Genomic DNA, 16186 nt, shown 5'->3' on the forward strand with positions numbered 1-16186 from the left:
AGAAACATAGAAAATAGGTGCAGGAGTAGCCCATTCGGCCCTTTGAGCCTGTACCGCCATTCAATATGATCATGGCTGATCATCCAACTCAGTATCCTGTACCGGCCTTCTGTCCATACCCCCTGGTCCCTTTAGCAACAAGGGCCACATCTAACTCCCTCTTAAATATAACAAATGAACTGGCCTCAACTACAATCTGTAGCAGAGAATTCCAGAGATTCACCACTCTCTGTGTAAAACATGTTTTCTCATCTCAGTCCTAAAAGATTTCCCCTTTTTCCTTAAACTGTGACCTATGCCTATGTCCTCTGGCATCTATGTCACAGCGTGAACCAGTCAGCCGCATCTGCACAGTTAGGAGCTATGGATGAGTGGTGGAACATTCGGGGAGCGCCCCCCCCCACACCGGATTGGGGGACGGGACCCAACAGGTCCCACTTGGTGTAGTTAACCAGCTAAAAGTTTCTATCAGCAGAGATATGCAATAATCATCATTGAAGGCTAAAATGGCTTCAAACAGTGAGGATTGGTGAAGAATAGCCTGAAACTAAATGTAACATTGTTTGCGATCAAAGAAGTATGTTGTGCAGTGTGTATAATAATTACTCATTTGCTTCTGCAGCATCGGTGACGGCAACATTAGAAAAAGGTGAGAGTGTTTACAAGGATTTGACCACAATTGAATCAATGGATCTTATTTTGTCCAACTAATCCATTATTTGTCAGTCATACCTTGCTGTAGAAATCGTTAGTCTCTTCACAAAGGCAAGAGTCGGCATGTTGCTAAAGAAACTCCTCAGAAACTCTTTGGAGGAAAGGAAACATTTCCTAATCTAATCAAATCCATTTAAACAAACAAAATGCAACAGTGGCCAAATGACATTGCCATGTGCAGGAACTATCTCTGAAGTAGTGGGGAGGTGTCTGACTGCCCTATGACTATAAATATGCATGGAGACAAGAATAATTTCTTATCATTTCTGGAGATGGTTGGCATTTTCTTCCATTATTGATAGCACACCATGAATTCTGAAGAATTTCGAAGAACACAGTCAGGAAAAACTTGCATTATTTGTTACGCAAGGCACAAATGCGTCAAAACTTTCTTTGAAAAATCACTTTAAAATGCCTTTAATTTTTTGGGCCAGTGGCAGCCAGCTGGTACTGTGAGCCGTCAGCTGTGTGCAGCTTGGCTCACTTTTGCATCGTGAATTGGGTACAGTATGAATGAGAAGATGCTGGTTCTGTTGCTTGTCTGCTCCTCGACAGGGCCAAGGAGGGCTTATATTAGGGACACTTCTCCATCCGTTTCCCACCACGGATGGCTGACCTGCTGAGTTCTACAAGCACTTTAGAGGGGAATGGACAGTTGACATATCTAGTCTGGACCCTTCTTTGGGCTGATGGAATCGGGGGAGAAAGCTGGAAAATGAGACGGGGTCAGGACTGACTCCAGGTCTTGATTAGGAGGGGGGGGGGGGGGGTCTCCTTAATTTGGAGAATTCAATGTTCATGTTATTGGGCTGTAAGCTTTGAGGTGCTGTTCCTCCAGTTTGTGTGTCACCTCACTCTGGCAATGGTGGAGGCTCAGGACAGAAAGACCAGTGGGAAGGTGAGTTGAAATGGTTGCGTTGGGGGGAACAGGCCTCTCGTGTGACTGGAAACCGATGGGTCCCACTTAGTCTAGTCTTGCAATAAAATCACAAAGCAACTCTGCAAAGTCTCCGCTTTTCATTTTCCTTTAATTTCCCTCTAAATTAATTTCTTCCACAAAAAAAGACAATTATTTCATTGGAAAACGACTTGGCTCCAGCGGGTTGATGAACAAAAGTCCTTGTTTATGGCAGCTGGAGTCTTGCGGACTTCCAGGTGCAGAACGTGATCCCAATGTTCCGCGTTGAGGGGGAACGGCTGGGAGACGGGAAGCGGTGACTCCAGATTAATCCTGATGCCTTGCACCAGCGAGAAGAAGACAGAGGAATGACGAAGAGATGGTCCACAATGGGGCATGTCTCCTTAATTTGGAGAATTCAATGTTCATGTCATTGGGCTGTAAGCTATGAAGTGCTGTTCCTCCAGTTTGCCTGTCACCTCACTCTGGTAATGGAGGAGGCCCAGGACAGAAAGACCAGTGTGGGAATGGGAAGTGGGGTTAAAATGGTTGGTAACCAGGAGATCCAGCAGGCCTTGGCAGACGAGCGCAAGTGTAGGGTGAAATGCACGTCTAGATACAAGGAACAGCAGATGCTGGTTTACAGAAAGAGACACAATCTCCTGGAGTAACTTGCACCTCTGGAGAGCATGGACAGGCAACATTCTAGGTCAGGACCCTTCTTCAGACTGCTTGGTGTGGGGGGTGGAGAAAGTTGGAAAGGAGAGGTGGGAGTGGTCGCCTTAGATTCCCTTCGCTCTACAGATGCGGCCTGACCCACCGAGCTCCTGCAACGCTTTAGAGGGAATGGACAGACGTTTTGAGTCAGGACCCTTCTTCAGACTGATTTGAGTGGGGGGGGGGGGGGGGGGGGGGGATGGAAGTGGATAAAGAGAGATGGGGTCTGACAAAGTCTGGCAAATGATAGGTGGATACAAAATGCTGGAGTAACTCAGCGGGACAGGCAGCATCTCTAGAGAAGGAATGGATGATGTTGCAGGTTGAGATCCTCCTTCAGAAGTGATAGGTGAATATAGGTGATGGAGACAAAAGAAACTGCAGATGCTGGAATGTTGCATAGAACACAATTTAGTTAAATGCATAGAATCTCTTGCCCAGAGTGGGGAATCGAGGACCAGAGGACATGGGTTCAAGGTGAAGGGGAAAAGATTACAGAAATCTGAGGGGTAACTTTTCAACAGGTGGGTGTATGGAACAAGCTGCCGGAGGACGTAGTTGAGGCTACGTCTATCCCAACATTTAAAAAACAGTTATAGACAGTTACATAGATAAGACAAGTTTCGAGTGATATGGACCAAATACAGGCTGGTGGGACAAGTGTAGCCGGGACATATTGGTCAGTGTGGGCAAGTTGAGCCGAAGGTCCTGTTTACACATTGTATCACTCTATGACTCTGACATGAAGTGCTGCAGTAACACTGCGGGTCAGACAGCATCTGTGGAGAACATGGATAGGTGACGTTGCAGAGTGCTGGTCTAACTCAGCAGACGAGGCAGCATCTGTGGAGTCACCGGTGCTCCAGCAGGTGGTCAAGGCGGGTGAAGCACTTACCACAGGACGGGCAGGGGAAGGGACGCTCACCGCTGTGGGTACGCCCGTGCTGCCACAGGCTAGACATGCGGGCAAAACCCCTGCCACACTCAGCACACACAAAGGGCCTCTCTCTGGTGTGTATCCCGCTGATGCTCCCGCAGCCCCCATGCTTTCTTGTCACAGCGGGAGCAGCTGCTCGCCGGCGTTGGCCCGTCGGTGCTGCCGCAACCCACGCGAATTTTCTAATGCCCCAACACAGTACGGGCCGTCGTAGGTCTGGCCAATGGTGTGCACTCACTGATGAGACAGGGCGTGCAAGGCCATGGCAAAGCGCTCTTCACACACCGGGCTGGGACGGGTCCGTAGCAGGCGTGCACCCACTGGTGGGACACCAGCCTGGAGGAGCGGGTGAAGCCCTCGCCGCACTGGGCACAGGTGTAGGGGCGCTCGCCGGTGTGGGTGTGCTGGTGTACTAGCAGGCTGGTGGAGCTGATGTAGAGTGGTTATTCATTAAGCTTTGGACTTGCCAGATAGTTGTATCTGGATGCTCTTATTCCATAGACACAAAGTGCTGCAGTAACTCAGCGGGTCAGGCAGCATCTGTGGGGAACATGGTTAGTTGACATTTCACAGAGTGCTGGTGTAATTCAGAGGGTCAGGCAACATCTCTGGTCAATGTGGATAGACGATGGTTCAGATCGGAAGAAGGGTCGTGACTGAAATAAACATTTCCTAACCACATGTTCTTCACAGACCGACACAAAATGCTGCAGTAACTCAGCATCTCTGGAGAGAAGGAACCTTCTTCAGACTGAGAGTCACAGGAGAGGGAGACACAGTGAATAGGAAGTGTATGGTATTACTCCAGCACTCTGTATTATCTGAATAATGTCAGGTTAGAAAATGGTAAGTACAATGAGACCTGGGTGTCCTTCTACATCAGTCACTGAAGTAAGCATGCAGGTACAGCAGGCACTGAAGAAAGCTCATGGCATGTTGGCCTTCATAGCAAAAGGAGTTGAGTTTAGGAGCAAGGAGGTCTTACTGCAGTTGTACAGGGCCCCTGTGACACCACACCTGAAGAATTATGCGCAGTTTTGGTGTCCTAATTTGAGGAAGGACATTCTTGCTATTGAGGGAGTGCAGCCTAGGTTCACAGGGTTAACTCCTGGGATGGCGGGACTGATATATGTTGAAACAATGAGTCGACTGGGCTTGTATTCACTGGAATTCAGAAGGATGAGCGGATATCGTATAGAATTATAAAAAAATAGTGAGGGATTGGACAGAGTAGATGCAGGAAACATGTTCCCCATGCTGGGGGAGTCCAGAACTGTTAAGGTTCATTTCTTAAAACAGTCAACTCACAATAAGTTAGATAAACGAACACAAGCTTTACTGATCATTTAGCTGGCGAGAGTGCCAGTCAAGTATGCAACACATACGTAACCCTCCTGGGACATCACTCTAATGGACAAAGACATTCAGCATAATTTTATAGTATTTTGGAAACGTAGTCACATGTTTATACAGAGTTGGAGCAATGACGTCATACACATCAATCACAGAGAATACCCATTCAAAGCATTCTTGTCACTACCACAATACTTCTCATGCTATGGTTATATTGATCACACACTTTAGTTACAAACCCCCAAAACAACAGGAACTTAGTCAAAGGTCTATCATCTGCAGTACCTTCTTAAACAATGTAAGGATCTTTATCATTTGCCCACAGAAGTTCCTGTTCACTGAGACCCAACTCCAAAGGAAACACATCCTATCTCAAGGCTTCTGTTTACAGAAGCCAGCACCTTGTCAGGAAACACATCCTCTCCCACCATTGCCAATGTATTTTGCTTGGGCACATGAAGCAGCTTGGATGCAGTTTGAATGCTGGCCTCCAATTTCCTGTACACCCAGCTCATCTACAGCACAGAATTACAAAGCTTCAGAACCCCAAAATGTCAAATTAATCTTTACTTAATAAAATACCTTATGTTATAATTTATATTATATAACTAGGATATTATCAGAACCAGGGGCCACAGTTTAACAATAAGGGCTAGGTTATTTAGGATTGAGATGAGGAAAAACGTTTTCACCCAGAGAGTAGTGAATCTGTGGAATTCCCTGCCACAGAAGGCAGTGGAGGCCAGTTCACTGGATGTTTTCAAGAGTTAGTTCAGTTCACATTTACTGTCACGTGTGCCAATTAAGGTACAGTGATATTTGAGTTACCATACAGCCATACTAAGTAAAAAGCAACAAGACACACAGCCACATAAAATAAAATTTAACAGAAACATCCACCACAGCGGAATCCACAATCCTCACTGTGATGGAAGGTAATAAAGTTCAATCATCTTCCTCATTTGTTCTCCCGTGGTCGTGGCTGTTGAACCCTCCGCAGTTGCCGCTGCCGACAGTCCGATGTCTGAAGCCCTCTCGTCCAGATGATGGAAACACCGGCGTCGGGAAGGATTGGAATACCCCGCAGCATGGAGCTCCCGAGTCGGCCTCTTCTTAACAGAGACCGCGAGCTTCACGGTGTTAAAGTCCACAGGCCCCGAGGTTGGAGCTCCTCACGGGCGATACTCCGCAAAGGAGAAAAATCGCACCTCAGTCGAGGTAAGTGACTGAAAAAAGGTTTCCCCCCAATTCCCCCCCATGCAAAACATACCTAGAAACACCAAAACGTACTTTTAAAACATACTAGACCAAGTGCAGACCCGTTGGGTCTGTTCTCCCAACGTGCAGTTGTGGGGGGAAAAGGCGGCATGCAGCGTCACACACACTATCCCCCTCCCCACACTCGCGCTAATTACCCCCCCTTGATATTATATTAATATTATTAATTTGCTCCTTTTATTCCCATAACCACCCTTTCTACTGATGCATAGCCCCCAACTTGCAGTCACATCTAGAGAGGGTGTGGGGGGTAGAGAGTGAGGGCAGAGAGAGAAAGGGCAGAGACAGAGAGAGGGGCAAGAAGGCTGGGGTGGAGAGGAGAAGAGGGAGGGTGGGGGAGAGGGGAAATGTGGGGGTGGAGGGGAGGAGGAGAGGGAAGAAGGTGAGAGTGAGGGGGATGAGAGATTGAGGGGGAGGAGGTGGCGAGCAGGGAGGGTGGAGGGAAGGGGGGGTAGGGTGTGTGTGGACGGAAGGGGGGGTTAGGGGAGGGACGGTGGGGGAGGGGATGGAGAGGGGGATTCAGAGAGGAGGGAGAGGGGGGGGAGGGGAGGGAGAGAGGGGGAGAGGAGAGGGGGTGAGAAGAGGGGGGGAGAGGAGAGGAGGGGGAAGAGGGGAGAGAGGAGAGGAGAGGAGCAAGGAGAGGGAGAGGAGGAGAGGGGAGAGAGGAGGAGGGGGAGGAGAGGAGAGAGGGGGAGAGAGCCAAGCCCCAGAGGAGAGGAGAAGGGAGAGAGGAGATCACTTAGAGGAGAGGGGGGAGAGAGAGGGGGAGAGAGGAGGAGAGGGGGGAGAGGGGGAGGAGGAGGAGAGGGGGGGAGAAGAGAGAGAGGGGGAGGGCGGAGAGGGGGTGTGCTGAGAGGGGTTGAGGTGAGGGGGAGAGGTGGGGAGCAGGGGAGGGGGTAGGGGTGTGTGGAGGGGAGGGACGGTGGGAAGGAATTTTAGGAGGAGAGGGACTCCACAGGGTTAGAGAGGGGGGGAGGGGGGGGGGGAGGAGAGAGGGGGGATAGGGGAGAGAGGGAGGGGGGAGAGGAGAGGGAGGGAGAGGGGGATTCAGGAGAGGTGGGGAGAGGAGAGAGGGGGAAAATAGAGGGGAGAGAGGAGAGGGGGGAGAATCTCGAGAGAGAAGGAGGGAGAGAGAGGAGAGGGGGGGGAGGAGGAGGGGGGGGAGGGTGGGGTGGGAGGGGGTGTGCTGAGAGGGGGGTGAGAGGGAGGGGGAGAGGTGGGGGGGAGCAGGGGAGGGGGAGGGGGAGGGGGGGTGTGGATGTGGAGGGGGGGGGGGGTTAGGGGAGGGGACGGTGGGGGGAGGGAAGGAGAGGGAGAAACGAGAATGGGAGTGAGAGATGGGGAGGGGGGGTGGAGAGGGAGAGGGCAGGGAGAGGAGAGGAGAGGGAGGGGAGGTTTGGAGAGGGGCAGAGAGGAGAGGAGAGGGAGGGAAAGGAGGAGGGAGAAAGGAGAGAGGGGAAGAGGTAGAGAGAGGGGAGGAGGAGGGGGGGGGAGGAGGGGAGGGGAGGAGAGGGAGAGGGGAGGAGGGGGGAGGGGAGGAGGGGAGAGGGGAGGGAGGGGGGAGAGGGGGGAGGGGAGAAGACGGGAGAGGGGGGAGAACGGAGGGGGGGGGGGGGAGGAGAGGGGGGTGGAAAGGGGGAGGGGAAGGGGAGGGGGGGAGGGGAGAGTGCCTTTTTATTTCAACCCAAACAACCATTTGCAGGCAGTGCTTTTTTACTTTAACCATATTTTCATTTTCAAACCTCATTAAGGGTACTTACTCACAGTTGTGTGGACATGTGTTCACTGTTATTCACAGCTCAGAGAAACGTGACCCGCTGCCTTCCTCCAGCTTGCAGACTAATTGAGGCACACCACTTCCTGGTTTAATTTAAATCTTTTTATTTGAATTTTGAATTTGACAGCAATTTGCTTACATACAATGATAACAGACAGTGATAGTCAGGACATAATTGTACAACAGTATGTAAACGACCCTCAAAACCCTTACCCTTACCCTTACCCACCCTCGCCACCCGGGGACAAACAACACTCACATACGTACACATCCACACAGATACGATAAGATAAACAAAATGAAAATGAAAAAAAAAAAAAAGGGCGTGGGGGTTGAGGTGATAGCAGCTGCAATAAGACAGAGCAGTGATAGAGTGCACTGGTTCCTGGTTTTATAGTCCATCCCCCCTGCCGCCAGCGGGGGCAGCGCAGGGGAGAGAATGGGAAATTTTGTAAAATCATTAATATCGCTGTCATTTTTCATCGACTGGAAAAATCATCGGCACTCATGCGGCGGAGGCGGGCTCTGAGCGAGGTGGCCAAAAATGACGGCCATAGGTGGCGGCGTTCTCTCAGAAATCGCAGCACAGAAAGCCAAAACCGGTCAAGAACAGACTTTTAGTAATATAAGATTTAAAATACGGGAAGCAGTGACTCTGGATAAATCCTGACGATTTCCGTCATCGAGAAGACAGAGGAATGACGAAGAGATGGTCCATGAGGAAGGGGGGAGGGGGGTGTGTCCTTTTAATTTGGAGAATTCAATGTTCATGACATTGGGCTGTAAGCTTTGAGGTGCTGTCCCTCCAGTCTGCGTGTCACCTCACTCTGGCAATGGAGGAGGCCCAGGACAGGAAAGACCAATGTGGGAATGGGAAGGGGAGTTGGCAACCAGGAGATCCAGCAGGTCTTGGTGGACCGAGCGTAAGTGTAGGGTGAAATGCTCGCCTAGTCTAGATACAAAGAACTGCAGATGCTGGTTTACAAAAAGAGACACAATCTCCTGGAGTAACTTGCACCTCTGGAGAACATGGACAGGCAACATTCTAGGTCAGGACCCTTCTTCAGACTGCTTGGTGTGGGGGGGAGGGGGGGGGAGAAAGTTGGAAAGGAGAGGTGGGAGTGGTCGCCTTAGATTACCTTCCCTCTACAGATGCGGCCTGACCAACTGAGTTCCTCCACCGCTTTACAGGGAATGGAGAGACAAGATTTGAGTCAGGACCCTTCTTCAGACTGATTGGAGAGGGTGAGGGGAGGATGCTGGAAAAGTGAGATGGGGGCTGGACAAAGCCTATCGGACACTAAATGCTGGAGTAACTCAGTAGGACGGGCAGCAATGGGTGATGTTTCAGGTTGTAACCCTTCTCCAGAAGTGATAGGTGGATATAGGTGATGGAGACACAAGAAACCGCAGATGCTGGAATCTTGCATAGAACACAATTTAGTTAGATGCACAGAATCTCTTGCCCGGAGTGAGAAAATCGAGGACCAGAGGACATGGGTTCAAGGTGAAGGGTAACTTTTCAACAGAGGGTGGTGGGTGTATGGAACAAGCTGCTGGTGGAGGTAGTTGAGGCTGGGACTATCCCAACATTTAAGAAACAGTTACAGTCAGGTACATAGATAGGCCAAGTTTGGAAGGATATGGACCAAATGCAGGCAGGTGAGACTAGTGTAGCCGGGACATGTTGGTCAGTGTGGATAAGTTGGGCCGAAGGTCCTGTTTCCACACTGTATCACTCTATGACTCTAACGTGATGTGCTGCAGTAACTCAGCGGGTCAGGCAGCATCTGTGGAGAACATGGATAGGTGATGTTTCTCAGAGTGCTGGAGTAATTCGGCGGGCTATGAAGCATCTGTGGAGAACATGGACAGGTGGCAGTTCGGGTCGGGACCCTTCTTCAGACTGACACTATTTTAACAGATATGGGGGTGATCGGCAGCTGAGTGAAGTAAGTGACAGAGGCGAGAGAAAATAAGGAGATAAAAGGATGTGAGATAAGGAGAGGAATGTATATGTGCAGCTTTAAGGGACATTGGTCAGGTAGCATTTGGAGTATTGCATACAGTTCTGGTCACTCCATTACAGGACTGATGTGGAGGCTTTGGGGAAGGTGCAGAGATGGTTAACCAGAATGGTTTAAAAACAAGGAACTGCAGATGTTGGTTTACAAAAAAGGACACAAACTGCTGGAGTAACTCAGCGGGACAGGCAGCATCTCTGGAGAGAAGGACTGGGTGACATTTCGGGTCGAGACTGAGGAGGGTCTCGACAAGAAACGTTACCCATTCCTTCCAGCATTTTGTGTTTACCTAAACAGTGTCTATCCACGTGGCGGTGTGACAGCACGCTGGAGGGCCGGGCAACGGACTTGCCACAGAGCGGGCCGGTGACGGGGTGCTGGCCGGTTTGGACTCGCCGGTGCTCCAGCAGGTGGTCAAGGTGAGTGAAGCACTTACCACAGGATGGGCAGGGGAATAGGCGCTCACCGCTGTAAGTACGCTGGTGCTGCCATAGGCTGGACATGCAGGTGAAATTGTTGCCACTCTCAGCGCACACAAAGGGTCTCTCTCTGGTGTGAATCCGCTGGTGCTCCCGCAGCCCCCATACTCTCTTGTCACAGTGGGAGCAGCTGCTCGCCGACGTGGGCCCGCCGGTGCTGCCGCAACCCCCGCGAGCTGTCAAACGACTCACCACAGTACGGGCAGTCGTAGGGCTGGCCACTGGTGTGCACGTGCTGGTGAGACAGGGCGTGGGAGGCCATGGCAAAGCGCTCTCCACACACCGGGCTGGGGACGGGACTGTCGCCGGCGTGCACCCGCTGGTGGGACAGCAGCTGGGTGGAGCGGGTGAAGCCCTTGCCGCACTGGGCACAGGTGTAGGGGCGCTCGCCGGTGTGGGTGTGCTGGTGCTTCAGCAGGCTGCTGGAGGTGGTGAAGCCCTTGCTGCACTGGGCGCAGGTGTAGGGGCGCTCGCCGGTGTGGGTGCGCTGGTGCTCCAGCAGGCTGCTGGAGTGGGTGAAGCCCTTGCCGCACTGGGCGCAGGTGTAGGGGCGCTCGCCGGTGTGGGTGCGCTGGTGCCTCAGCAGGCTGCTGGAGTGGGTGAAGCCCTTGCTGCACTGGGCACAGGTGTAGGGACGCTCGCCGGTGTGGGGAGCGCTGGTGCACCAGCAGGTTGCTGGAGTGGGTGAAGCCCTTGCCGCACTGGGCGCAGGTGTAGGGGCGCTCACCGGTGTGGGTGCGCTGGTGCACCAGCAGGCTGCTGGAGTAGCTGAAGCCCTCGCCGCACTGGGCACAGGTGTAGGGGCGCTCCCCGCTGTGGGTGTGCTGGTGGGACAGCAGATTGGCAGAGCAGGTGAAGTCCTTGCCGCAGTCGCTGCAAATATAGGGCCGCTCCCCGCTGTGGGTGCGCTGATGCTTCAGGAGGCTGTTGGAGCGGGTGAAGCCCTTGCCGCACTGGGTGCAGGTGTATTGGCGCTCCCCGCCGTGAGTGCGCTGGTGTACCAGCAGGTTGTCGGAGCGGGTGAAACCCTTCAAGCACTGGGTGCAGGTGTAGGGGTGCTCCCCGGTGTGGGTGCGCTGGTGCTCCAGCAGGCGGTCGGAGCGGGTGAAGCTCTTCCTGCAGTCGCTGCAGGTGTAGGGCCGCTCCTCAGTGTGCAGGCGCCTGTGCACCTTCAGACGCTTGGATGATTTGAAGCCTTTGCCGCAGTCGGAGCAGGTGAAGGGCCGCTCACTGCTGTGCACCCACTGGTGCTCCCGCAGCCCCGACAACCGGCTATAGCTCTTACCACAAGTAGAGCAGCCATAGGGCCTCTCGCCTGTGTGCACCCGCCGATGGATCTCCAGCTGGCTCGGTGCTCCGCCAGGCCTTGCCACACACGGCGCACTCATAACGCTTCTCCTTGTTGTGCCCCGTCATGTGGTCTTCCACCAAAGATCAGCCGCTCGAAGCTCAGCCAGCTCACCGAGCAGATGGGAGGCTCACCGGCACCCTGGCCACCCTCAATGGCCGCTCACGTCCCCATCTCTCCGTCCACAGCAATGGCTTCTAAACCCTGCAGGAGCGAAACAGAGAGGATCAACAAGCTGGCAAACAGGACATGACCAACACGCAAACATTACTAGTGCTTGAAGGGGGGGGGGGGGGGGGGGGTGAGGGTGTTGTGGTCTTGGGGGGGGGGGGGGGGGGGGGGGGGGTGCCCGCACACCTCGGGCTCCGGCTCCTTGGGTTACCGGCCGCAGGATCGCTCTCGGGGAGGGAGGTGGGGGTGAGGAAAGGAGGGGGGGGAGGGGTGGGGGGAGGGGGAGCAAGTGGGGGAGAGAGGGACAGGTGGTAAAAGGAGGTGTGGGAGATAGAGACAGAGAGACAGAGAGAGAGAGAGCAAGGGAGAGAGAGAGAAAGATGGTGGTGTACATTCTACAAATAGAGAAAGAGGTAGGGAGAGATGGAGCTAGAGATAGAGACAAAGAAAGAGAGGAGAGACAGAGAGAGAGAGTACATCCCGCAGACAGAGAGAAAAAGAGGGTGAAGGGGGATGGATGGAGAAAAAGAGAGATGGAGAGGGAGGGATAGAGGAAGAGAGACAGTGAGAATGAAAGAGAGGGAGAGAAAAAAGCGAGTGAGGGGGGGGGGGAGGGGGAGCGGGAGAGAAGGAGGGAGGGGGAAACGGGGAGGGGGGGGAGGGGAGCGGGGAGGGGGGAGGGTGAGGGGGGAGCGGGGGAGGGGAGCGGGGGAGGGGAGGGGATATATATATATATATATAGAGAGAGAGAGAGAGATGGGATAGAGAGATGGATGGAGGGAAAGATAGATCAACATTGCGGATGCCGACTGCCGTAAAACTCCAAAGAAGAAGAAGTAGTAGGAAAAGATAGATAGTGAGAAATAGAGAATGAGGTAGAGATATAGATGGAGATAGACAGAGAGAGGCAGAGATAGATGGAGAGAGATAGATACAGAAAGCGATAGATAGGGTGAGATAGAGACAGACAAAGAGAGACAGACAGAGATGTCTGTGTACATTATCCCGCAGTCGTTGTTTACTATTTGACAGTAGAGAGAGAGAGAGAGAGAGGGGAAGGAATGATGGAGCCCACCCGAGATTGATGGTCGTGTTGCGGCGGCGGCGGGACCCGGCGCAAGCCCGACCCCAGCCCAGGCCCGGCTCCCCGAGCGCTCCGCCAACCCCAGGCCCAGTCACTGTCTCCCGGGTGCGAGGCCGTGGCCTGGGCGGAGGACTGGATCCCGCCCCCTCCCCCTCCCCTCGCGCACCGAATCCCCCAGCCAGCGCGCCCGCCCTGATCCACCGGAGCCTCTCAGCGGGCCCGGTCCCGGCCCGGGAACTCACGGCTCATCCCGCGCGCCCGCCCGCTGCCCGCTGCCGCGGAGACAGAGGGGGGGGGACCGCGCGGCGCAGGGGCCTCAGCCCGGAAATGACGTCACGGCCCCGGCCGCCCGTTGCCCCGTAGACAGAGACCGCGCCGGCCAGAAATAACGTCGTTGCCCCGCGGGGTCGAGCAGCCCGGAAATGACGTCACGGCCCCGGCCCGTTGCCCCGCGGGGTCGAGCAGCCCGGAAATGACGCCTACGGCCAAGATGGATCCGACCCGCACTGGATGGTGAGAAAGAGAGGGAGGGAGGGAGAGGGATGAAGATAGAGTTAGTGACTGTTGGGGGCCAAGAGAGAGAGAGAACGATGGGGGGGGGGGGAAAGAGGGCGGTAGAGAGAGACACACAGAGAGAAAGGGAGAGGTAGCGTGAGAGATAGAGACAGCAAGTGTGGGGGAGGGAGAGAGAGAGGGGGAGGGGCGGAGAGAGATAGATCTGAGCGGTGGGGGCTGAGGGGCAGGAATAAGGGGAGAGGTTCAGAGAGCGATAGGAGAGTCCGGGGGAGGGGGGGGTGAGGAGTTGGGGGGTGGGAAAAGGGGTGAAGTGAGTAGTGGGGGCAAGCAGGGAGCAAAGGGAGGGGGAGGGATTCAAGGGGGAGTGGGTTTGGTGCTGAGGTGGATGAATGGAAGGAGGGAAGAGAGGGGTCAAGTGAGTCATGGAAGGGGGTAGGGAGCCTGGTGAGGGTTCACACTGTTTGGGGGTGGGGAGGAAGGGGGAGGGAGCAAAGGGGGGTAAGGAGCAGGAGGCGGCAGGGGTAAGGGGCAGGGGGGCCACAGGGAGGAGGTCACATTGTTTGGGGGTGGGGAGGGTGTTGCAGTTTAGGAAGTCAAACCAGGGCAGGATCTTCACTGTGAATGGCGGGGCGCTGGGGGAATGTGTGGAACCGAGGGATCTAGGAGTGCGGGTACGAGTTGGGCCAAAGGGCCTCTTTCCAACACTGTATCACTCTATGAGAAAGTGCTGTCTCTCTCTCTGCGGGTCAGAAAGAGAGTACCGGTGCGCCAGTGTGCCGCGCAGAATTATGAGACAGTTTCCTCCACCATAAACACACTCAATATGTGCCAGTAAAGTCCTGTTTGCCAGCTCTTTGTTCCCCTCCTGCAGGGTTTAGGAGCCGTTGCTGGAGACTGGGACGTGAGGGTCATTGACGGCAGCCAGGGTGCCGGTGAGCACCCCCTCCCCCCAGCTCGGTGTGCGGGCTGAGCTTCGGGGGGCTGAGCTTTGATGGAGGACCACATGACCGGGCACAACAAGGAGAAGCGTTATGAGTGCGACGTGTGTGGCAAGGCTTGGCAGTACCCGAGCCAGCTGGAGATCCACCGGCAAGTGCACACGGGCGAGAAGCCCTATGCCTGCTCCACATGCGGCAAGAGCTTTACCCAGTTGTCGGGGCTGCGGGAGCACCAGTGGGTGCACAGCAGTGAGCGGCCCTTCACCTGCTCCGACTGCGGCAAAGGCTTCAAGTCGTCCAAGGACATGAAAGTGCATCGGCGCCTGCACACAGGGGAGCGGCCCTACACCTGCAGCGAATGTGGCAAGGGCTTCACCCACTCCAGCAACCTGCTGAAGCACCAGAACATCCACACCGGCGAGCACCCCTACAACTGTGCCCAGTGCGGCAAGGGCTTCACCCAATCCAGCTACCTGCTGGAGCACCAGCGCACCCACACCGGCGAGCGCCCCTTACACCTGCGCCCAGTGCGGCAAGGGCTTCACCAGCTCGAGCAACCTGCTGAAGCACCAGCGCACCCACAACGGCGAGCGCCCCTACACCTGTGCCCAGTGCGGCAAGGGCTTCACCCAATCCAGCAACCTGCTGCAGCACCAGCACACCCACACCGTCGAGCGCCCCTACACCTGTGCCCAGTGCGGCAAGGGCTTCACCCAAACAAGCAGCCTGCTGGTACACCAGCGTACCCACACCGGCGAGCGTCCCTACAACTGTGCCCAGTGCGGCAAGGGCTTCACCCAATCCAGCAACTTGCGCTGAAGCACAAGCGCACCCACACCGGCGAGCGCCCCTACACCTGCGCCCAATGTGGCAAGGGCTTTACCCAATCTGGCAACCTGCTGCAGCACCAGCTCACCCACACCGGCGAGCACCCCTACACCTGCGCCCAGTGCGGCAAGGGCTTCATCTGCTCCAGCCAGCTGCTGTCCCACCAACGGGTGCACGCCGGGGACCGTCCCATCCCCAGCCTGGTATGTGGAGAGAGCATGGCCACGCACGCCCTGTCTCACCAGCACGTACACACCAGTGGCCAGCCCTAGGACTGCCCTTACTGTGGTGAGGCGTTTGACAGCTCGCGGGAGTTGCGGCAGCACCGGCGGGCCCACGCCGGCGAGCAGCTGCTCCCACTGTTACAAGGGAGCATGGGGGCTGCGGGAGCACCAGCGGATACACACCAGAGAGAGACCATTTGTGTGCGCTGAGTGTGGCAAGGGTTTCACCCGCACGTCCAGTCTATAGCAGTACTGGCGTACCCACAGCGGGGAGCGTTCCTTTCCCTGCCCGTCCTGTGGTTAGGGCTTCACCCGCCTTGTCCACGTGCTGGAGCACTGGCGAGTCCACACCGGCCAGCGCCTCTTCATCTACCCGCTCTGTGGCAAGGCCTTTGCCCGCTCCTCCAACCTGCTGGCACACCGCCACGTGGATAGATAGGCGCTGTTTAGGTAAACACAAAATGCTGGAAGGAATGGGTAACGTTTCTGGTCGAGACTCTCCTCTGTCTGGACCCGAAATGTCACCCATTCCTTCTCTCCAGAGTTGCTGCCTGTCCCTCTGAGTTATTCCATCATCTTATGTCCTTTTTTGTAAACCAGCATCTGCAGTTTTGTTTTTAATCCTTTCAAGTTAACTGTATGCAATACTCCAAATGCTACCTGACCAATGTCCCTTAATGCTGCACATATGCACTCCTCTCTCCTCATCTCACACGCTTTCTATAAGATTCTATAAGACCCCCCCCCCTATATCTTCTAAATTCTAGCGAGTACAAGCCGAGTCTATCCAGTCTTTCTTCATATGAAAGTCCTGACATCCTAGGAATCAGTCTGGTGAACCTTCTCTATGGCAAGAATGTCCTTCCTCAGATTAGGAGACCAAAACAGTATGCAATACTC

The 16186-nt window shown here is 54.5% G+C and overlaps 2 pseudogenes; one reads left to right on the forward strand and one right to left on the reverse strand.

Annotated features, from left to right (window-relative positions):
* Positions 1-9207: 9207 nt before the first annotated feature.
* LOC129713592 (zinc finger protein 850-like) overlaps positions 9208-16186 on the reverse strand; it is a 51291-nt pseudogene continuing 44312 nt past the window's right edge.
* LOC129713589 (zinc finger protein 239-like) lies at positions 13835-16022 on the forward strand (annotated as a pseudogene).

This window comes from Leucoraja erinacea, chromosome 36 (genome assembly GCF_028641065.1).
Source record: "Leucoraja erinacea ecotype New England chromosome 36, Leri_hhj_1, whole genome shotgun sequence".
Lineage (NCBI taxonomy): Eukaryota > Metazoa > Chordata > Chondrichthyes > Rajiformes > Rajidae > Leucoraja > Leucoraja erinaceus.